The 23,996-nt window shown below is 39.2% G+C and overlaps 1 protein-coding gene across 6 annotated transcripts in view; it reads right to left on the bottom strand.

The window, feature by feature from the left end:
• Positions 1-23,129, bottom strand: part of SLC38A4 (solute carrier family 38 member 4) — a 56,620-nt gene extending 33,491 nt beyond the window's left edge. For 2 of the 6 annotated variants that reach the window (XR_015728981.1, XM_060690097.2), the window contains exons 1-2: positions 22,861-23,117; positions 20,669-20,945 (exon numbers count right to left, since the gene is read on the bottom strand). The gene's annotated coding sequence lies outside the window, so the exon portion shown is untranslated. Of the gene's footprint in view, positions 1-20,668; positions 20,946-22,860 lie in introns of all 6 variants that reach the window. The other 4 variants (XR_015728982.1, XM_060690113.2, XR_015728983.1 and 1 more) reach the window with 3 other exon arrangements.
• Between the last annotated feature and the right edge of the window lie 867 nt (positions 23,130-23,996).

The raw sequence follows: 23,996 nt of genomic DNA, 5'->3' as shown, positions 1-23,996 counted from the left end.
TTCTCCGGAGACTCAGGGCAGCTTACAATGTGCTCAGCAATAGCCTTCATCCTTTTGTATATTTATACAAAGTCAGCTTATTGCCCCCACAACTGGGTCCTCAATTTACCTACCTTAGAAAGGATGGAAGGCTGAGTCAACCTTGAGCCTTGGCGAGATTCGAACCTGCAGTAATTGCAGGCAGCTGGTCTTAATAAACAGCTTAATAACAGGGTGCTTTAGACCACTGTACTACCAAGGCTCTTGAGAAACTCAAATGGCTATTCATGGAGGAACCAGTCCTAAAGCACCCAAACCTCAAGGAACAATTTGTCACTCAGGCAGACACCAGCGTGTAGCCATAGGGACAGTCATCCTCCAGAAGAACAAGGAGGGGAACCTCCAACATGTGCCTACACCTCCAGAAAACTCACTGACAAAAAACAAAGGTGGGCGGTGAGGGAGAAAGAAGCTTTCTCGGTTCGTTAGGCACTATTAACCTGGCAGCACTTCCTAGAAGGGAACCAAGTGCATTTGAAGTATGTACTAATCACAAAATTTGGAAGCCCTTAGGACCCCACAGAAGCTTTCTCCAAAACAGGTTCAGTGGGCACAGTACTTTAACCGATTCAACTTCATGCTGAAATACATCCCAGGAGGGAAAAACCTCTTAGCAGATGCCTTGTCCTGAATGCCCCAGTACAATAGTAAGTGTAAAGAGGTGGTCAATGTCATCATTTCCATCACCCAGAAGACAGCACAAGTCACCATGAGGTAACAGACTCAGAGGCCATCGAGTGTACCGGGGGAAGAACTAATTCAAAAGCTCAGAGCCAAGCTGCAAACCAACCCTTGGTTCAGGGACAACCAACAACTCCTGATCTCCTGAGGCAGATTGGCATGGAAAGGTCCAAAATTGTATGTCCCCAGCCCCCTCTGGGTCCAAGTCCTGAAAAGAAGCCATGACTCCAAGCAAGCTGGCCACTTTGAATTCCTAAAGACATGGCATCTGGTGCGAAGACAATTTTGGTGGTCAGCAATGAAAAAGGACCTTGAAAGCTATTTAAAAAGCTGCACCACATGCACAGTGATGAAAAAAAGACCTCGGAAACCTCCAGGATTGTTACAAGTGGCCGAACCATCACAACCCTGAGAGGAGATAGTAATGGACTTTATCATGGAACTCCCAAAAAGTGGAGGAAACACTGTAATTTGAACAGTGATTGATCTTTTTTCCAAACCGGCTCATTTCATTGCTTGCTCCAGTCTCCCTTCAGCCCATAAACTGGCTGACCTGTACCTGAAGCACATTTATTGACTGCATGGAGTCCCAAAGAGGACCATATCTGATCAGAGATCTAATCTAATACATCTAATCTTTACGGTCAAATTCTGGAAGGTGTTCATAAAGTCAATTGGGTCCTCCCAGGGGCTTAGCTCAGTTTTCCATCCGTGTATTAATGGGGTGGCGGAACACGCAAACACAATGATAGAGCAGTACCTGAGGTGCTATGTAAACTACCAACAAACCAACTGGGCTGATCTGTTACCTTTCGCTGAAATGGCATACAACAATGTTGTACATAGCAGCAAGGGCTTCACATCTTTCAAGGTAGCCACAGGGGTGGACTTTGTCCCAATGTCTAGTTCCTGTAGGAGCCCCCTTTCTCAATAAGCCTGAGTGAATGGGTAGAGTCCCTGCAGGAGACTTGAGGGAATGTGAAGCAGGCACTTGTTAATAATAATAATAATAATAATAATAATAATAATAATAATAATAATAATAATAATAATAATAATAATAATAATATTATTTTATTTCTATACCGCCCTTCTCCCGAAGGACTCAGGGCGGTGTACAGCCAATTTAAAAACACAAGACACAACAATAATTAAAAATTAAAATAATTAAATAGATTTGGCCGATTTAAAACCCCAAAAATTAAAATACCCCAATTTAAAATTATTATATTGACAGCCCTGCCTGGCGGAACAACAGGGTCTTCAGTGCGCAGCGGAACACCCGGAGGTCGGAGATCTTACGTATTTCCGGGGGCAGTTCATTCCAAAGGGTTGGGGCTCCCACAGAGAAGGCCCTCCCCCTGGGTGTCGCCAGCCGACATAACTTGGCTGATGGCACCCTGAGGAGACCCTCTCTGTGGGAACGGACTGGTCGGTGGGAGGCTATTGGTGGCAGAAGACGGTCTCGAAGGTATCCGAGTCCTGTGCCATGGAGCGCTTTAAAGGTGGTAACCAACACCTTGAATCGCACCCGGAAGACCACTGGGAGCCAGTGCAGCTCGCGCAGGAGGGGTGTCACGCGGGCACAACGAGGTGCGCCCATAACCACCCGCGCGGCCACATTCTGGACCAGCTGGAGCCTCCGAGTGCTCTTCAAGGGGAGCCCCATGTAGAGAGCATTACAATAGTCCAGCCGGGAGGTGACAAGAGCATGAGTGACCGTGCGCAAGGCGTCCCGGTCCAGAAAGGGCTGCAACTGGCGGATCAGGCGAACCTGATAAAAGGCCCCCCTGGCCACGGCCGTCATATGCTCTTCTAAAGACAGCCGTGCGTCCAGGAGGACACCCAGTTAAAGCCAACGGGACACAGAAAGAGTAGGCAGATCCCTCCCGGAAGTTATTTCATATAGGAGAAAAAGTTTACCTCTCCACCAAATACCTGAGACTAAAGCTGCCAAGTAGAAAACTGGGTCCTACGTTTATAGGACCTTTTCCCATTGTAAAAATCATTAATCCAGTTATGGTAGAGCTGTTGGGGAAAATACACCCGGTTTTCCATAGCAGTCTATTGAAGCTGGTAATACGCTCGGAGCTAAGGCCAGTAGCTTGGGAAGGCCAGGTCCCATCACAGTGCTGGGAGAGACCCATTACAAAGTAAAAAGAATCCTAGACGCTAGACTGTACAAGGGGAGGTTACAATATTTAATACAGTGTAAAGGTTACCCTCTTTCAGAAGCTATTTGGGTAAAGAGTCAGAATGTGAGAGCAGACAGGCTGGTCAGAAACTTCCAGGAGAAAAATCTCCAGAAGCCAAAAGAATAGCCGGATGGTGACAGGGGTAGCTAAGAGAAAATTAACCTGTCTGCATTTGGTGTTTTCCAGATATTCCTCACAAACAGTTAAGGAGTGCCTGAAGACCCTGCCAATTAACCCAATTAGCCAACGTGATCTGTGACACTTGGGATGGGGTTATTTCCTAGTTTAATTATACTGAAACTGCGGGAAAGATTTAGATTTGGTTTTCCATTGAAGCTGTGCCAATATGATGTACTCATTAAAGAAGACCTTTGAGAAAGAGTCAAGTCTCAGAGTTCTGATCTACTTGGGTTCATTAGTCGGAGCCTTGACATTATATACTAACAGCTAAAAATTGAACTAGATAAATTTGTGAATCTTTGTTGAATGTTTGCTATAGATATGAAAAGAAATAAAGTAATTTATGACAAGCAATGGTAATATAAAGTTAAATTGTATATAGTCTGTAACAAGTAATGAGTATTTTTGGAAAAAATGGTCATAGGTAGGAATGCTTTTATGCCCATTGTGTTATATATACATAAACTTTGAATACATCAGGAAAAAAATACAAGAATGAATGTAGTGGGAAAGACATACTTAAAAAGTGTGAATCATAAAACAAGAAGAGATAGGATCAAAAATAAAAGAGTTGTAATTTATGGTGGGTGTCAGTTTTGGAGGCCATTTTTTTCTTTTAGCTTCCTAACTGCCACATATATTAGCCTGGAAATTGGGAGGGTTTTTTTTGTTGGAGCAATGGAAGAATAGCCATAACAACATTCCAGTCAAGGACATTTGCCTGCACCTGGATGGGAGTGACTGGGGATTGTTTCCAATTGAGCCTGAAGGATGGATTGGACCATATGATGAACTTGTGGATGTGGAGCAGGGTTGTGAACTTTCAACTGGGTGGGGAAAGCCTGGAAGCTATCAGATTCAGGTTTTCCCAACATGACATCTTTAATAAAGTGGGACTTTGAGGAATCCATTGCCTTGGAGTTTTATTTCATTGGGGTTATTTTTTGGAACCCTGACAGTGGGTTGAATAAAAAGTGAATAACTACTAAGAAGAACATTGAAGAGATTCAGTGAGGATCAAATTACAAAACACATATGGGAAGAATGAGAAATTATGGCTGGGTGATATTGATAAGTCCCTGAAAAAGGTAAGCAAGTATAGTAAAAGAACTATATGTGAAAGATAGTTTGGGAGCAGGAAAAGATATCAAGAGCTGTGGTGAATGTGTGTTGGAATAAAATAGTTGTAGTTGTTTTCTTTCCTTTTCTTTCTTTTGCCTGGTGCCTATAATTTCTGGCTTAATATTTCTTATTCCTTTTCTGCACTCTGCATAATATTGTTTACCGTAAGCAAATATCATGATGGCTAATTAGATGAAAGTGTATTTAAGTGTACACTGAGAGCACCAAGAAAAATTCCTTGGGTGTCCAATCACACTTGGCCAATAAAGAATTCTATTCTAGTATCTATTCTATTCTAGTATTAAGCAGAACTACAAAAAAGTACCCATATTGTGAGACTTCCTCATAAAACTGTTACATATTTATTATCCAAAACAGCTGAATAAACCTGTTATTTTATGTTCTGTATATAAATATAACTATGCACACAAGCCTCTTCATTTTTTGTCAATAATAGCTGTTATTTATGGTCCAAATCTAGTTATTAACAGTGACTGTTATTATTAAATGAACCAGCTTTCAATGATAGGGAAGTTGAAATCTCCTAATTGTCATCTGATCAAAAGAAGAAAATTAGTTCTGTATCTTATAGAATGCATTAATTGGACACAGAATGCCAGGCAAGTAAGCACCCTATATATATTAACATTACAGCTTTTATACGGAGTAAAGTCAACTAAATCAAATTAATTTATTTACATACAGTATAAGTACTTATTGACTGTATAATTAATATTAAAGGTGAAGATTAAAACACTGCAAAATTGAAAGTTAATATGAAAAAAGGGAAGTAGCATGAATACTTCTAATTCCTGTTTTTTTCCACATTTATTTATTTGATGTGCCATTTGATTTATTTCCCAATATTTTATCCTGGAATATTAGCAACTGGGAGAATTTTCAAGCCTACCTTTGCTAGATTTAGATACAGTAAGTTGCTTCTAACAAATAGCTACTAATAAGCTTATTTATAGTACTGAGCATGCTAAGAAGTGAATGCACTTAAAACATTGAAATGTTTTTCAGTACCAGCAGACTGATAACAAATTAAAATAGATTCTGTATAGAAAAGTACACATCAAATCTAGTTCTCTAAAATCTTTAATTTAATTTGTTTCAAAAGAATATCAAGTTTCTACTCTGGTTTCCTACCTGAGATAGCAGATCTGTATATTCCTTTCTGTGATCAGTCTGGTAACTGAATGATAATTTCATTAGGCATCCAGTCAGAGAAATCTAGTTAGGCTTGTATTGCAGGCTTATTTTGATTCCTAAGATACACAATCTCTACACTGTCTTCCTTGCGTTAGTTATATAAATAATCATTCACACTTTGCTTTCTGGCAACCAGAATGACAACATCTGTCTGTCTGTCTGTCTGTCTGTCTGTCTCTCTCTCTCTCTCTCTCTCTCTCTCTCTCTCCCACCTCAGTATCATTCTATCATAAAAAATAAAGCTACAAACAAACCTATTCCTACTTCCTTGGTAGTAAGCATGGAATTAAAAGAACTTCTAAGTAAAAACTTGAAAACAAAACAAATTCTATTTCATATTCCTTTTTCACAGATAGTTTGATTATTTATTTCATTTATGCAACTGAACTGAAATTCTAACTTCTAGAATTCTAGACTGACACTTTCATAATATCTGTCACATATAAGCAGCTGTTTTGATGCACGCCCATGTCAGCTGTCTATATAGATTTATATTTCCATCTGTGTTCCAATATTTACAGTATTTCAATCACTCTGAACACCTTGTTTCAACATGGATAAAGATGTGCATCCTCTCTTGGGTTGCTGACTGTAACTAGCTTATTTTGCAGATTCTAGTTAATCAAGTACTTATCCCAACATGAAAAAGAATGTTAACTTGCTTTAATCTTTGTAAAATCAAATGCTTTATTTTAAATGTGAATTTAAATCAGACTCTGTGGGCCTTTCTGTTATGGTTGTTTATTTATCATCTGCTTCTCACAAGTGAAATAACCCAGACAACCATTTTCTTGACAATGAAAGAGTCAAAATCCATAGAAGGTACTCGATGAACTGGTTGAACTGAATTAATGATATGAATACAGATGGAATCATGTATTTCTTCAATCTCTACTTAATCTTACTCAACTCAACAGCTTTTCTTCCAGGGAGCATTTTAAGAGATTAAATTATCACCATGGCCTATTTATCTAAAAGTCAACCTTGCTGAAATTAATTGGGGCTGCTTTGTACAACATGTACACTGGGATTTCTGGTAAATAAATTCAGAATGCACAATATGTGAAATAATACTCTTGATATTGCCTATCCTGATGGAATATACAACTCTTACTTCAAATACATCTGTATATTATCTACATCTGCACAGGGCTTTTTTTTTTTTTTTGCCGTTGGTAATATTATTGAAAAAAGCAAGCATGCAACTGATGTAAATATATATTATAAGCTTATAACAACTAGTGTTATGGGGTTCTCTCAGTCTGGCAATCTCCAAGTACATTTACTTACCAAAATCACCTTTAGACTATAGCTATGGATTCTGGCTCTGAAGAGTAACAGTTTAGGCATAGACTGGCATAGCTGAAGGGCAATAGGCTGGCACAGAGACATCATAATTCAATATTAATACAATATAAGAAGAGTTTTGCTTATGGGAAGAAATCTGCTTTGAGCATCCCCATGAATGGTCAGTGATCTACATTTATGTGCTTTCAAAGAATGAAGAAAATGTCAGGGTTCCAAGTAACACCCCCAATGAAAGAAGACTCCGAGGCTAGAAATTCTGGTTATATGAGCTCTCAGGCTATGAATCTACAACAGTATGATATATCGTCAGAAACCTCAAAGAAGTGGGTTATATTTAGTGAAAAATGTACTTTCTACAGACACACAAATATAACAGCATGTTCATTTGCAAGTTGTAAAAACATGTGTGCCCTCCTGAATGTAGATTACATTTGTACTAAATTCCATAGGTTGCAGACATAATTGAAGGCATATAATACATTTTTGTTGATATACATAAACAATGCATGCAAAGAAGATCGCTTTAGAAATCTAGGCAAATTTCTTAAAGAAAACACCATTTTAATAAATTGGAATAAATCTTATTTAATTTCATTTCAGGAGAAGTTAAACCAGGCATCAATCTGCCAATTGTAGTACATATAAAATTTCAAAACATAATTATGAAGCAGTATATTTTCAAAATTAGCATGATGATACATATAATGTAATACTGCATGATAAATATCTCTTTTAGAGAAAGTCAGATAAATTGACTTACCAAATTATAATCAAATTTACAATGAATTCCAAGAAAAATCAAATCCTGCTGCTGAACAGTATTTGGCAATGGAATAATCGTAGTAAACCTAAACATTTACTGAATATTTTTCAAATTTTGAAATATTAATTAGAAATTCATAATAGGTTTTGAAGCCTTAATTACCTTCCTTCCTTCCTTCCTTCCTTCCTTCCTTCCTTCCTTCCTTCCTTCCTTCCTTCCTTCCGTCCTTCCTCCTTCCTTTCTTTCTTTCTCTTTTTTAAATGGCACCTATCTTTCAGATATTCCCTATTTAAAACCTTCGCAGGTTGGACTGTAATTTAAAGGAAGATGGGAGTATATTAGATAAGCCAATCAACAAAGAAGTTAACTCAACACCTCCCTTTGTCAGATTTGCGTCACTTTAAAAAAAATGGAATAGAAAAAGTTTTAGTGCATGTTCAGGGCAAACATCACTGTCACCAGAGCTATTTACTTTTCAAACTTGGCTACAGTACAAAATGCACATCTGTAGAAAGCCTGATGTAGACTTTTATCAAGTTACCTGGACACTATTGACAACCCATTTTATTAAATATTACTTTAAAAGAAAAGTAAATTTTGTAACTATTAAATTTTTGAGGGAATCAACTAAAAATTAGATGATTTTAAGGAAGCATTCGCTTAATTTTGATTTTAGTTTCTAGCTATAAAGATAGTGCCTCTGTCTGCAAATACCTCCAAATAACTTTTCATATAATTCAAAATGTATTAAGAAATATTGCTAAAATGTAGATTCTAATAAAATATCTCCGAAAAGAGATTAGAATAAGAAAGTTAGAGCATAATAAAAAGCAAGTGAATTTCTGTCTGTAAAGGCAATGAACATGGGTTTTAGTAAGAGAGTATTAGTGAGATGTGAGTGAGAATGATTATTGTCTTCTTTTCTATTATGTGTAAATCTTCCTATTTCATTTAGGTGCTTACATGGAGAAGGCAGCTTGCTGTATTAGACCAGTAATTTATCTCTCCAAACGCAGCAATTATTAATATCTTAAATTAAAAACAATGAAATGATTACTTAATAATATAGATGAGTTATAAAGCAATTGGCCCAAGGTCAGCCAGATTGTTTTGTGCCAAAGGCAAGCCTAGAATTCTCCCTGTTTCTAGCTGGTGCCTTAGCTACTACTCTTGTCATACTGTATAAAATGTAAAGGTAAAGGTTCCCCTGCACATACATGCTAGTCGTTTCCGGCTCTAGGGATGGTGCTCATTTCTGTTTCTAAGGTGAAGAGCCAGTGCTATCTGAAGACATCTCTGTGGTCATGTGGCTGGCATGACTAAATGCTGAAGGCGCACGGAATGCTGTTATCTTCTCACCAAAGTGGTCCCTATTTTTCTACTTACATTTTTTACTTGCTTTCGAACTGCTAGTTTGGCAGAAACTGGGACAAGTAATGGGAGCTCACTCCATTACGCGACGCTAGGGATTCGAACTGCTGACCTGCTGACTGACAAGTTCCATGTCTTAGCCACTGAGACAATGCGTCCCTATAGCAGTGGTGAAATCCAAACCGGTTTGCTACCGGTTCGCTGGCTGTGCATGCGCACTGCATGCCAAACGCATGCTGCATGTGCATGTGTGCCAAATGCGCATCCTGTGTATGCATGTGCATATGCAATACACACCAAAATGAGGCTTGGGAAGATAAATAGAAGTGAGGGAGGGATCAGCTGTGGCGCACAATTTAGCTTTGCTAGAAAGCAGGATTTCCTGCTTTCTAGCAAAGCTAAGTTGTGCTGCACAGCTGATCCCCCCCTTGCTTCTACTTACCTTCCCAAGCCTCCTTTTGGTGCATGCTGCACACGCGTGCATGCACAGTATGCACCAAAGGAGGCTCAGGAAGGTAAGTAGAACAGCGAGGGGGGGATCAGCTGTGGTGCGCAATTTAGCTTTGCTAGAAAGCAGGATTTCCTGCTTTCTAGCAAAGCTAAACCCCGCTGCACAGCTGATCGTCGAAAATACTGGTTTGGAGGAACAGGTAGCTTTTTAAACTGCCAGTTCAACTGAACTGATAGTTAACTACCAGTTTGCCTGAACTGGTAGCTTTTTTTTACTACTGGTTCACTCAAACCGGTAGTTTTTATCACTACCGGTTCGCCCGAACTAGAGAGAACTAGTAGCATTTCACCCCTGCCCTATAGTATATCAACTAGCAAATATAGTTGCCTGTTGTTAATTCTAATTTCTGTAATTCACTCTAAACTTTGTACCAATTTCAGGAAAAGTATGATAACACATTTAAGGAGATCCAAGTAATTGAACATACCCTGACTTAAAAAAAACTAATTGTAAGTAGGAAGCTGGTATAAACAGAGAAGATCAATTTAAGGAGAGACATGAAAGCTACCTGTAAATATCTTCAAATTTATAAATTTGAACCTTCTTTAGTTCCTTTGGACTTGTGTTATCTCCACATATGAAAAGGAGAGGAGCGGGATCACTACGGTATATTTAATTGTGCCTTTGCTGGTTTTCTTTCATGAGCAGAAGACAATCTTGAGAGAGAGTCTTCTCCATCTATTGAAAATACTAATGTACTTTTGATCAACTCAATCAAATGGATCCAGCCATGCTAAGACATTCCACAGACAGAGGAAGCTCTCCATACTATACAATCAGTTTCAAAATGTAGACAACAAAGATAAGGGTAATGGAGAGATATAGCTATTTGAACACAACATACAAAATCAAATTAATAGTTTACCACAATCTATGAAGCCAATCAGTAAGTACAAACTGTTGGCCTAGTTAAAAGATTAGGGAAAATTTATGTAGTTAAAAAAGTCTCCAAAGTAGGTTTGAACTAGAGCCACTTTCTCTCTCTTTTAAAGGCAAAGGTAAATGATGAAGGATTTTAGACATTTTAGCATGAACTGGCATGTTATATTAATGTGAAGTCTGAGAGAAAAAAGTTAATGCTTAATTAATGTCCTGACTAATGTGATCCAGGGAGTAAAATATCTAGCCAATTTGCATGTTGCCAAGAGACCGTGTTGATAACAAAGTTTTGATTTGCCCATCCAAAGGGTTCATGGCTAAGCAGCCAGGGATCCCATGTTCCTGAAGTCAGTGCCCAGCCCTTAATCAATATTCAGGACACAAATAATGTTTTCTCTACAGTAAATGGAGGTGGAGGAACAAACCCATAGTCTGGGCCAGCCTTTTAAGAAATGACATCCCAGAGGTGGACAAACAAAAAAGCATGACATGGAATGTAGGTTTTCACAGCCATAATTCATAATGAATGACCTTTGGTTTTGGCGATGAGATGGAGAAAATGATCAGTTCAAAAACTGATGTAAACTTTGTGAAGCAATACAATGCATTTGTTAGGCAATCAACTGTAGTTTAGAGAAGCTCTAATTTGATGAGGTTCATCCTTCATAGACAGCAGGTCAGCAATAAACTGCCTTCAGTCTAATAACAAATTTTAAAATGTCTAGTGAAAACTTTTGTATTGGCATACCCACATTGGAACACACTTGACATAATGATTCATTTGCAATTTCAATTTAAAAATGAAATTTAAAATATCAACACTTCTACCTCTTTCAACAACAAAATCAAAGATGCCACTAAGTGAAGCTAGAAAGAAACAGTGATGAAAGATAGAAGCCACATTCACAATGGATGAAAAGTTTTTTTGGGGGTGGGGGTGGAAGCAAGACAAATTTTAGCACAGCATGAGTTGGGGCACCATTGATTCTCCATTGTTAAACCATTTGAGACAGCAAATTTAGGAAATAAGAACTGCTTAGAGTTCTGGAAAAATCTTGACTACTTGAAGGGTAATGTAACAGAATAACTGAAAGTCTACTGAAGCAGTTCTCCAGCTCAATTTATACCTTGTGCAATTAAGCTGGAGTGCGTCTATTTCTCATATTTCTATGCTAAGAATCTTTTCTTCAATTTGCCTGTTTGTTTTGGAAAGGCATTCCTATAATGGAGTAAATGTGGAATTGTGTGCATGCTGCTGCTTCCACCACCCAGATTAGCAAGCAATGACCTCTTTGGGAACAAGGCAGCTATGCCTGTTTTCCAAGTCACACTGGTGCCCTCCTTTCTGCTGGCAGATCACTCTCTTTTTGTTCTTTTGCTAAGGAAGGAAAGTGCTGCTGACCTCTTGTGCTTTGCTGTCTCCCGCTCAGATATGGTAAGCTTGTGTAGTGCATAACCTGAACAACTGTTTGCGGCAGCCTGACTTCTGTGTTCCAATGATTGCAGAAAATTCTGGAATAAGTTTATGGGGAGGTGCTAATCAGACCTGCTGGATTCCATTGTTTTGCACAATCTGCTAAATTCCACAGAAGCATTATCAAAGTTAAAAAATGGAAATCTAGCAAGAAGATTTGCTTGCTTACCTGAAAACGGCAGCAAGTCTGCTGATGAAGTTAATCTGTTCTTAAATATGGAATGCTAAAATGGAATATTGTGATATCATATCCCAACACAAATGTTGCCTTTTGTAAGGGATGTTATGTTGTGGCATGAACCTACTTTTTGAAATTTACGTTCTTGCCTTCTCCACCAATCTTTGAGATAAACACAAAGCTGCTGGAATGATGAAAAAATGACCCTCATATGTCCCCCAGGCACCTCATTAAAGAGACCCATGAGAAGATAAATTAAATTAAATCTTCTTTTGACAAATGCTTCATTGAGGGCAGAACAATTTCTGTCATACAGGGCAAAAGAAAATGCAGGGGTAGAGACTGGTGATTAATCTAGTCACACAGGAAGCTTTTGCAGCATTTCAATTTCTTTGGACATTCTGTTATTTATTTCCATGCTGTATCATGTAGACGCAGACAAAAAAAGTGGAAAAGCTACATTACTGAAAAGTGGGAAGAACAGGTAAATGTTCACTCAGGAGTTCTGAAATGCAACTCATCAGGACATACAATATGCCCAACGTATTTCAAAGATAGACTTTTGAAGTCAGAATAGCATTCAATTTGTAGCTGTTGTTATCAGGCTGAAACAAAAAACCTTTTTTTAAAAAGGTTATTTTTAAAATTGGCAAAACATTTCATATATCAAAATAAAGTTGCATTGATGAGCTCCCATCTTATCCTTTTAGTGCTTTTCCATAAACACCTTTTAGCAATATTATTCTACATTGTATGCAAATTAAAGTATGTACATTGTTTCACTCCTAATACATGATAGACATCCTCAGCATAATTCTCCTTTACTTTTTTTGAATGGTTAATAGAAAAGATTTTCTGTTTTTGAGAAATCATATTTGCTCAGTACAGGCTGTTTATCACAATCATATGGGAAAGATGGCTATGAAAATTCATTCTACAATTATTATTAACCAAACCTTCTGAAGTTAGCTTAGCAATAATTATTAATATCTTTTATATTTCATTTTTTGAAGCTATATTGCATTTACAAGATCATGAAGCATATTCTGGCCACATGCTAGCTTTGAAGGAATCAAATGTTTCCCATTTTAGAAAGTTGTTTATGATTTTTTTTTGTAATTTTGTGATAGCAGTGATTAGCAGTTTGCAAGTCTCAAAAACATAATGTGCAAGATTATGTCCATGATCCCTTGAAATGTATATAAGAAAACAACCCCATTATGAGACTTTGCAGCAGATGTTTGCTTAGTCTGAATTACAAGTGTGATTCCCCACTGCTACGGTACATATTTGTTCCTGAATAATTTCTTAAAGGGACTGTTTAAATATGTTGAAGCACTAGAGTAGGATCTTTAAAAGTATGGGGGGGGGTGCAGTGCCTGATATTCTCCCCCAAATTCCTGTACTGATAAATTAACATTATCAGTAAAGTAAAAGACCATAGTAAGTGAATTACATTTCTCTTTAAAATTATACTGCTGGATTCATTATCCATATGTTTTTCAATATCTCATATATGTCTCGGTTTTCTGTTTAATGTTTTAATTTGCTTCTGACAAGAGGAATCACCAATTTATGAAGCAAAAGAACAACCCACTGTACAAAGAGACTGCTCCATATATCTACCTATTGAGTTGTGATACAAATTTCAGGCAGGATAAGTACTTTATTGCCAAGAGGAATGAAATGAGAATACTGAAAAGGACTGTAGGGGGAAATATTTTCAAATTATTTAACTAGCTAGCTCATAGAGCATTGTTTCAAGTGTCTTCAATCAACAATTCAATCAACAATTCATGTGTCTTCACATTCATCTCTCGTCAATAAACATCTTCAAAGGAATGAAATTTCCTAGGGAAGAAGAAAACAACAATACACTACCCTTCCTGGATATCCTCAGCAGTAGAGCAAACAACAGAAAAGCAAGTCTATAGAAAAACAACCACAATAACCAACCTTTGCTTCATTACCAAAGTAACAACCCAGCCTCTCACAAGGAGAGCTGTGTAAGAACATTATTCAGATGAGTACAAATGCATTGCAGCAACCCAGAATACCAAAAAATCCTGGAAGCTTGGCATTTAGAGAAATTAGCCATCAATTGGCTCAGAGAGATAAACCATACTTACACAATATTTAAAGGAGACAATAAAAAAAAAACTAAGAAGGAAACAAAAAGATCAGAACACATCTTCACCAGCCCACACCTAAGTAAATAGGGATTAACACCAGACAAACAATAAAACAGAAAGTAATATCCTAATCAAGAAAGTACCAAGGATATAACCATACTCTACACCAACACTGGCTTGGCAAACTACTCTCTATAAACAGGGAGTAAATCCCACAATCAGTACCACTGATTATGTTATAGTCAGGTAATGAAATATCTGCAAGCAAACAACCAAAAATAGATACTACTAAGCCTAAGGACTCCATAAATTTGATACCAATTTCTATGTAGACTTAGGTAATTTACTCCATCTTCGGAAGGTCCATTTTGCATCTGTTATTTGTTGCCTTTTCCATCATTAATATTGATTCAACTTATGAATATCCTGATACAGATTCTGCAGACCTGAAATATTCCTGTGAATTTGGTAATCCAAATTTAGAATGCTATGTATTTCTAAATGTAAGGAAATGTAATATCTATTTCCTATGAGTGAAAACATAGCAATAGTTTGGTATTTTATGTGGCTTTCTTAAAAGAAGATGTGCTAACATCTTGGAACTGTACACTAGTAATTGTATTAGTGATTTATGAAGGAAAACCATGGTAACCTGAAACTTATTTTTGCTTAAGTATGCCATATGAATATGATTATATGTTCTTAGAATGATGTCAAATGCTATAGAATTAACTTGAAAAAGGTATATCTATATATTATGGAAGACCATTTGTATATCATATATGAAAAATGAACATATTCTGTTATTGTCAAATAAAAAATTGAGACATTCAGAGGTTGCTTTTAATTGGCTCAGAACATTCACAAATTCAAAAAATTACAATTAATTTCAAGAAAATGCTACTTTTTCCTTAAAGAACATTAATGCAATGGCTTTAATCAGAGTTGTTGAAAATAACCATTAACTTTTTCAATTATTTATCTTGCTGTGTATCTCACTTCCTAATGTGTCAAAGTTTTGGAAATGAAAATATTTTATAGCAATAAAAATTCAAGTACATATTTTCAGCATTGAATGATTAAACAGATTGTCTTCAATACTTTCAACACAATTATTACTGAGAAAGCATTTGTAAAATTTAAAACTTATAACAGAGTTGGAAGAATTTGTATAATACAAGAAAATCATGACTTTGTACAGAAAATTGTGATAAATATCATTAATTACTTGAATCCCACCACTGAGTAGTTCCCTTAATTTATGACATTTATCACAATTTTCTGTAGTTAAATCCCACGACTACATGAATGATTTGAGCACCTTTAAGGTGTGTGGACTTTGATTCCCAGAATTTCCAAGCCAGCATGGAGAATTCTGGGAATCTAAGTCCAAACATCATAAAGTTGCCGAGATTGAGAAATACTGAATAACAATCCAAAAGAAAATACAAAATGAACAACAGAATATAGCTATAGAATTATAAGCGGTAGTATTAGCACCGCTTATAAATCCTTAGGAAGACCACACCTGGAATACTGCATTCAGTTTTGGTCACCACATTACAAAAAAGATGTTGAGACTTTGGAAAAAGTGCAAAGAAGGGTTACATAATAGCAGCAATCCAGTATCTGAGGGGATGCCACAAAGAAGAGGGGGTCAATTTATTTTCCAAAGCACCAGAAGGCAAGACAAGAAACAATGGATGGAAACTAATTAAGGAGAGAAGCAACCTGGAATTAAGAAGAAATTTCCTAACAGTAAGAACAATTAACCAATGGAACAGCTTGCCTTCAGAAGTTGTAGGTGCTTCATCACTGGAGGTTTTAAAAAAAGACTGGATAGCCATCTGTCTAAAATGGTATAGGATCTCCTGCTTGAGCATGGGGTTGGAATAGAAGACCTCCAGGGTCCCTTCCAGCTCTAGTCTAATTGTTTGATACATAAGTCATTATTAATCAGAGTTGCTGGGAAGTTAATGCTACTGCATCAAATGCACATACCTCCAGTTCGGGAGTAGCTCAACTTTCATCCCCACCCCAGAAGCCCTCTGAAAGAGCTGTCTTTAGAATAACCCTGTGACCTTTTGCTATAGGATGAAGATAAGTATCATGCTTTGCCATACCTTATTTAGACTGGTTCTGATGCAATGCTTTTGTTTTTGGAGATACTTCATAGCAGCAGTAGGAAATAAGCATAGTTTTCATTAAAAAAAAAAAAAGAATTAAAGCAGTCCCTCTCTTTTTCCCCTTTCCCTAATACTACTCACTTCAGTTCACTTATATAGCGAGTGGGACCTATAACAAGAGAAACAGGAGAATTAGGCTTTCTGAATGTTCCCTTGATTATGTTGATCCCCCTCCTTAATATTGTTTGAAATGGGGAAGGAGGATGAAAGACATTCACATATAACAAATGAAAAAAGGGCCTGAAACACTTGAGCCAAATTTCAAAAATGTATATACTGTAAATACAGGCACATGAAATTATAATCTACTTATTGGGCCATAGACAACAGTCTCAAAATTGGCTTGAAACAAGACTGAGGCTATGAACAGTATTGAGTGAACTGGTTCCGCTGGAGAACCTGTTGCTCTCCAATACAAGATGCTAAAACTGTTGCATAGAAATTACATCTTTGAAATAATGTCAACTGAGAACATTTTGCTTTGCTTATTTCCTATTATTGTAGCCCTCATACTTTTGCTTGGACCTTCCCAGAAGCCATGCTTCTGTCAAAACAAGGCAGGCAGTGAAATGGTGACAGGAATGCTGACAGCTTTAGTGAATAACAGCAATGACTTAAGTGGCTGTTTACTTGGTACAGCATTAAATAAAGGATGTGAACTCACCATGGCAACCTTTGCATCACATAGTTGTCATGCTGCTTCTAAGAAACAGCGAACCTTCTGAAGAAACATGCCTGAATGTTTGAGGTACCTCTATCACTTTCACATTGCCACTCAATCCATAATCTATCATATACTGCTACAAGAAAGTGACAATTTATGGTCAGTGCCCAGTGCCCACTGCCATTCTAGGTCTGTTTCGGAAAAAAAATGTTTCTGGAATTTATTTCATATATATGTGTGTCCATATATGTAGAGTTATAACTATACCTTCCATTTATTCTGATTGATCTGGTAACTGAAATCTGTGCTTCTACCTTCTGAAAAGTCATATTCTAATGCACACACATATACATTTAACTCAGACTTGCAATTTTTCCCTAGATAATGGGTAGCTTATATACTGGAAGAAACCTTTCTTTCATATGCAGGTTTCATCATATGGGTTTCAAAAAATGCTAAGAACTTTTGCCATTAATTAACTGATATGAGAGACGACAGCACCCAGCTATCTTCTGGGCTTAGTAGTTTATTAGAATTAGATCTGGTTAGATGGACCTCATTAGGAAATTCCTAATTAGGAAATTAGGAAAAAGTAGCATGCATATGTCAAGCCCAATCCAAGTGATATTCCAGATGTTTTATTTATTTATTTATTTATTTATTAGATTTTTATACCGCCCCCTCTCCCGAAGGACTCGGGGCGGTGAACAGCCAAAGTTAAAAACATACAATATAAACAATTAAAATACGTTTAAAACAGAATTAAATCTAAAATGGCTCCCCAATTTAAAATGCCTTACCCATACCCCTATAAAAAGACGAATTTAAAATTTAAAAATTTAAAATTTCCACATTTAAAAAGGGGGAAGATTTAGGCCAGGCCAGCTTGATAAAATAGAAAAGTCTTAAGCGCGCGGCGGAAGGTGCGCAGATCCGGGATCCTACGTATCTCCGGGGGGAGCTCGTTCCAAATCGTAGGTGCCCCCACAGAGAAGGCTCTCCCCCTAGGGGCCGACAGCCGACATTGTTTGGCCGACGGCACCCGGAGGAGCCCCTCTCTATGGGAGCGTACTGGCCGGTGGGAGGCTATTGGTGGTAGCAGGCGGTCCCGTAAATAACCAGGTCCTAAGCCATGGAGCGCTTTGAAGGTGATAACCAGAACCTTGAAGCGCACTCGGAAGACCACTGGGAGCCAGTGCAGCTCGCGCAGGAGAGGTGTCACATGGGAACTCCATGTCGCTCCCATCACCACCTGGATTGTACCTAACGTGCAGTGGTGAAATCCAATTTTTTTTACTACCGGTTCTGTGGGCATGGCTTGGTGGGCGTGGTGTGGCTTGGTGGGCGTGGCTTGGTAGGGGTGGCAGGGGAAGGATACTGTAAAATCCCCATTCTCACCCCATTCCAGGGGAAGGATACTGCAAAATTCCAATTCCCTCCCCACTCCTGGGGGAAGGATATTGCAAAATCTCCATTCCTACCACACTCTGGGGCCAGAGATGGTATTTGCTGGTTCTCTGAACTACTCAAAATTTCCGCTACTGGTTCTCCGAACTGTTCAAAATTTCTGCTACCAGTTCTCCAGAACCTATCAGAACCTGCTGGATTTCACCTCTGCCAAGGTGCCTATTTACTGTTGGTACTATATTTGACGAGCCATGGTGGCATAGTGGTTAGAATGCAGTATTGCAGGCTAACTCACTGCTCACTGCCAGGAGATCGATTCTGACTGGCTCAAGGTTGACTCAGCTTTCCATTCTTCTGAGGTTGGTAAAATGAGGACCCAGATTGTTGGGGGCAATATGCTGACCAGAGGTGGTTCTGACCAGTTCTGGAGAACCGGTAGTGGAAATTTTGAGTAGTTCAGAGAACCGGTAGTAAAAATTCTGACTGGCCCCACCCCCATCTATTCTCTGCCTCCCATGTCCCAGCTGATTGGGAGGAAATGGGGATTTTGCAGTAATCTTCCTCTGGATTGGAGTGGAAATGGAGATTTTACAGTATCCTTCCCCTGCCACACCCACCATGCCATGCTCACCATGCCATGCCATGCTCACCAAGCCACACCCACAGAACCGGTAGTAAAAAAATTTGAAACCCACCACAGATGCTGACTCTGTAAACTGCTTATAGCCCAGAGAGGGCTATAAAGAACTATGAAGCAGTATATAACTCTAAGTGCTATTGCTATTTTTTGCCACAGTCAATTCCATTTCTATTTGCAAGTCTTTGCATTTTATGATCTTCTGCAATTTTTAAAGGTCAGATATGGAGGAGCAACAACTGATTTGGGATACCTAAGGAATATTTTACTTCTGGATCCCAAGTAGACATCATACATTTGATGGGTAGCTGTACCAATTGGTTTTTTTTTTTTTTTGCCCAGAAAAAGCACAAAAGGAATCGGGGTGGTAGGGAGAGAATGGCAGAAGTATTTTGGTATTCTGGTGCTTTGTAATTGGTTCTATCCCACTTGGTAGCTATTTAGTGCTTAGGTATATTTACCCAGCAGCTATTTTGTCAGAGTGCTCACATATCCTCAAAATGGCAAGTTTGTCATCTAAAATGAAAACATTGGGATTTCTATGTTAGTCCTGTCAAATACAGATTTATTGCAGAATTATAGATTAGAAAATCTGTATCTCATCTTACAAATATTCTAATTGTCAAATAACTATATGTGCAACAACGAAGGATTTTAATCTAGTACAGAAAACTAAAGTATAACCACCCATACTTTAAACATATGCCATCACTCAATATTCATTAGTCACAGAATCATGAAAAGTCAGTTTAATACGCTTTTCATGAATCCTTTATTTTTGCAATTCTATGACAGAAAGGGAAATGAACAAAGGTGAGACTAAATAGTGGGAAATACTTTGGTCCTCAGCAGTTTGTTCTGGGAATATTAATATGGCTATGACTCGTGGTGTTTAGGCTTAGCCTTGGAGTATATTGTTTGGATACAGATCGAAAATGCAACTGTACAAAGCTTCAATGATGCCTCTTTGAAGCTACTCCATGAAGCAACTTGATCCCCAGTTCTAAAGATCAAAGCACTCCTTCAAAACTGCTCCACAAAGCAGTGCAATTACCATATTTTTCGGAGTATAAGATGCACTCCCCCCCCAAGAGGCTGAAAATTTGGGTGTGTCTTATACTCCGAATGTAGCTTTTTCGAAGCTTTTTTCAGCCCTTGAAGCGATTTTCTGATTTTCCGAGCTTTGCCTGCTCCCTCTGACTCTCAGCTGTGCTTCAGAAGCTTTTTTTCAGCCCTAACGAGGTGCTAGCGAGTGAAGCAATCTCAATGCTTTGCCTGTTTTTTCTCATTGCTGCTCCCTCTCAGCTTTGCTTTAGAAGCTGTTTTTTATCCCCAAGCAGGGGATAAAAAGCATGTGCGCGCACTCAAAACCAGCAAACTAATGTGCTGAAGCTGACCAGACTGAGGACACTAGCTGGATGAATACCTGGTAGGCAGATTTTTTTCCCATTTTCCTCCCAAAAACTAAGCTGCGTCTTATACTCCGATAAATATGGTACATACTTTGTTTCACTCTGACCTTACCCAGGATTCTGTGTATTTGCTGCATACCTGCAGAACTCCTGGCATTTCTAGTGAACTACTGGAAGAGCTGGAAGTTATCATAGCTTCAGTGAGACAAACTGTGTGACAAGGTGAACAGCATTGCCTCCATAACCTAATGTTTCTCTGAGATGGACTTACAACTGCCTTGAAAAATTATAATATCTACAAAGCTGTTACTTACTGGGTATTAGACAAATAACTTGCAGGTGTGTGGATGTTTTTAAGGCAACTAAAAGGAAAGATCAAGAAATGATGTCCAACTGTCACAATTCATAAATGATTTTAATATTCATGTTGAGTGTATCCCACTGGTCTTGCATAAAACTATACCATTAGACTGGCTGAATTCTCTTGAAAGGTAGAACATGAAGAAATAATTTCCTGTTATTGGAGTGTTGTTATATTCTGCATAACAATGTCTTGGCCAGGTATTCTTGGATTGTGGATCATGATCACCCCTGGGGACACAAGGAAATTTGAAAAGATTACAATTGGGGACGTCTTGCTCTCACAAAGCATGATCACTTCTAGAACTTGTTTCCTCACTCCTTGGGCAAATGGACAGTTTGGACGATTGTCCAAAGTTCACAGCAAATTCTAGCAAGACTCCTACTTTCCATGCATAAGGCTCACAAGGCTACTTTCCATGCATAAGGCTTTTGCAAACCTAGACTGCTCTCAGAACCCAGTTCTGCTCAGCCTAGTGAGAAGAATAGCAGTTAGGATTTATAGAAGTTCCAGCTATAAAGAGCAAAGATAATGCCAAAACAAATGAGGAAGTTATAGATGTCTCAAAAATAAAAGTTGGATTATAAGAACTATGCCGAAGTATAAATCAAATATAAATCAAATATAAATCAAATTTTTGAAAAAAGTAAGCAAGCTCATCCTTCCTATTAAAAGTTACAGTTTTGTTGTTTAAAATCTAAAAAGTGTGTGTGTGTGTGTGTGTGTGTGTGTGTGTGTGTGTGTGTTATATGAACTACATTTTCCCAATTCAGACCCCAATGAAAACATTGGGGGAGGGCACATAAATCTATTTATTCATATTTGGAGATCATAGCAACTCAAGGTTTAAGATGCCTTGTCTTCCAGCCACCCTTCCTCAGGCTGAGAGCAACCCATCTATACTAAATCCAAGAATGGCCACCGATGATGATGAAGAGCAGAAGACACATTGCTCCCTAGCGCTCCCTCCCTAAAGAGAGATGCTCTCTCAGGCAACGAGCCCGGCCGAGCTCGGGAGGAGATCCCCACTCCTCCAACCGATCCTAGCGTTCCTCGCGGCCGACCCTATCGCAGACTCAAGGAGCCTCACATCGACACACCCCCTGTAGCCGCGCGCCGAGGAAGGTACTTCTGACAGCTGCCCTCTGCCCAGTCAGCCCGAGAGCCCTTTCCTGACGGAAAGGAGGAAGAGGCGAGGGTAGCCTGCTGGCCTGCTCAGTCGCCGCCACGAGCCAAGGTGTTCCTTAATACCGAGCCGTTCGCCACAGTCTGGCTTGGAGCGCTCGTGGCGTATCCGCCGTCCCTGGAACCTTTCGGCGACCCCTCCTCATAAGCGGGTACTTTGCAGATGTGTTCGGCTCGCAGAATATCTAGCCGTGCCCGCAACTCTGAGGCTTGGAGTCCAAACACGTCTGAAAGGCAGCGGCTTGACGAGGGCGAACTGACTCAGTCACGCCTGCTGAATGGCCCCTGCCTTTGGGCCTTCTCGCTTCGGGGAAAAAAATTAAAAAGCGGCGCGGGTCAGTCCTCTGCAACCAGCTCTTCGAGATTGAACTCGGGTTGTTGCTCACCCGTTGCTTACCCTTAAGCCACGAGCGAGATCTGAAGAAAGTTTTCTAGCCTTAATCGGAGTTGCAAGGGACTGTATCCAGTCGTGCTTTATAGCTGTTAAATGCACTGTATAAGTAGGCGCGTTTAATTATAAACCTTCTGAATTTCTTTTTTTGATACAAATCAGCCCCGAGTTGCCCGTCACCGTTGCGTTGTTCCTTGCTTTGCCTTCCTGCACGTTGTTCTGTCACTCTGCCCCTCTCTCACTGTATTGTTTCCTTCTCCACCCCATTTCAAGGTCCCCCCCCCCCGCCGGTCTGCCTTTCCAGATCGGCTGCAACGCTTCGCCGGAACAAAAGCTCGGCCGGATCGCTCCGACGGCGTGCAGCCGGGTGTGTATGTGTGTGTGTGTGTGTGTGTGTGTGCGCGCGCGTCACCACCTCCCCCCGTTTGCTATCGACGTAGCTGCCATCCGCTTCAGCCACCCTCCCTGGCGGGACGATTTGAAAAGGAAAAACCAGCGCGGTGTTCTCCCAATGACGCGCAGCTGCAGGTCGCCCGGTATCTGCCGCTCGAGAAGATCACTTTTCTTACCTGGAATACTGGTGGCAAAAGGCAGCGGCTTTGGGGTGAGCTTCAAGGACCGCTTCAGGAGAGCTTTCCGTATACTTGCCGAGATATTGTCAGGCGCGTCTGGTTACGGGAGACCCTTCGGACCAGAAGTTGTACTGCTCCGGAGAAGGAAGTGTGAGCAGACACCCTCCACCTCGCCCTCCTTTCTTTTCGTTCCTCCTTTTGACAAAGAGTCAAAAGAGTGGAAATTTCCATCATGTGACGGGGTAGCATCCCCAGCCGCTCCTTCCAGACAGAACCCTCCCTTTCGGAAAATGCCCACCAATAGCAGCCGGCAAGCAACTTGAGAGGTTAAACAAAACATTTTTTAAAAAATTGTTCATCGTTCCAAACTCAGGTAGCGATTTAGGGGACTACTCTGGAAGGTAAAAGTGCAACATACCCACCCATTAGACACGTTGAAGAGTTGTTTTTGTTTAATTTTCGGTTTTGCCAATCATCCAGGTATGCTCTGGAGGATCCACTCCAAAGAAAGCAACTGGAAAGATTCCATTCTGGGGCTTGTGATTTGTATAGGTTACAACCCTTTTCTTCATCTATGAGATTTTATAGCTCCCCTTCTCCCACCTAAATTTTAGTCAAGACAGACTATCCAAACTGGAGATTGCAAAAATGTTTTTTTTTCTTCTTTTATAGGTAGTCTTCAACTTACAACAGTTCATTTACAATGTATAAGTTACAACAGCACTGAAAAAATAACTTATGACTATTCTTCACATTTATGACTGTTGCAGAATCTCCATGGCCATGTGATCAAAATTCAGACACTTGGCAACTGACTCATATTTATGATGGTTGCAATGTCCTGGGGTTATGTGATCAGCTTTTTCCAACCTTGTGACAAGCAAAATCAGTGGGGAAGCCTGATTCATTTAACAACTATGTCAATAACTTTATAACTGCAGTGATTCACTTATCAACTGTGGCAAGAAAGATCATAAAATGGGGCAAAATTCACTTAGCAACTGTCTTGCTTAGCACCATAAATTTTGGATTCAATTGTGGTCATAAGTCGAGGATTACCTGTAATGACAGCTGCCAAATTCAATGCCTCCATAATACATCATGGACCGAAGAAGAGAGTTCCTATCTAGTTT

The sequence above is a fragment of the Pantherophis guttatus genome, chromosome 7 (genome assembly GCF_059756535.1).
Source record: "Pantherophis guttatus breed Tessera chromosome 7, ASM5975653v1, whole genome shotgun sequence".
NCBI lineage: Eukaryota > Metazoa > Chordata > Lepidosauria > Squamata > Colubridae > Pantherophis > Pantherophis guttatus.
The sequence above is the reverse complement of the archived record's forward strand: the minus strand, read 5'-3'. Positions and strand labels throughout refer to the sequence as shown.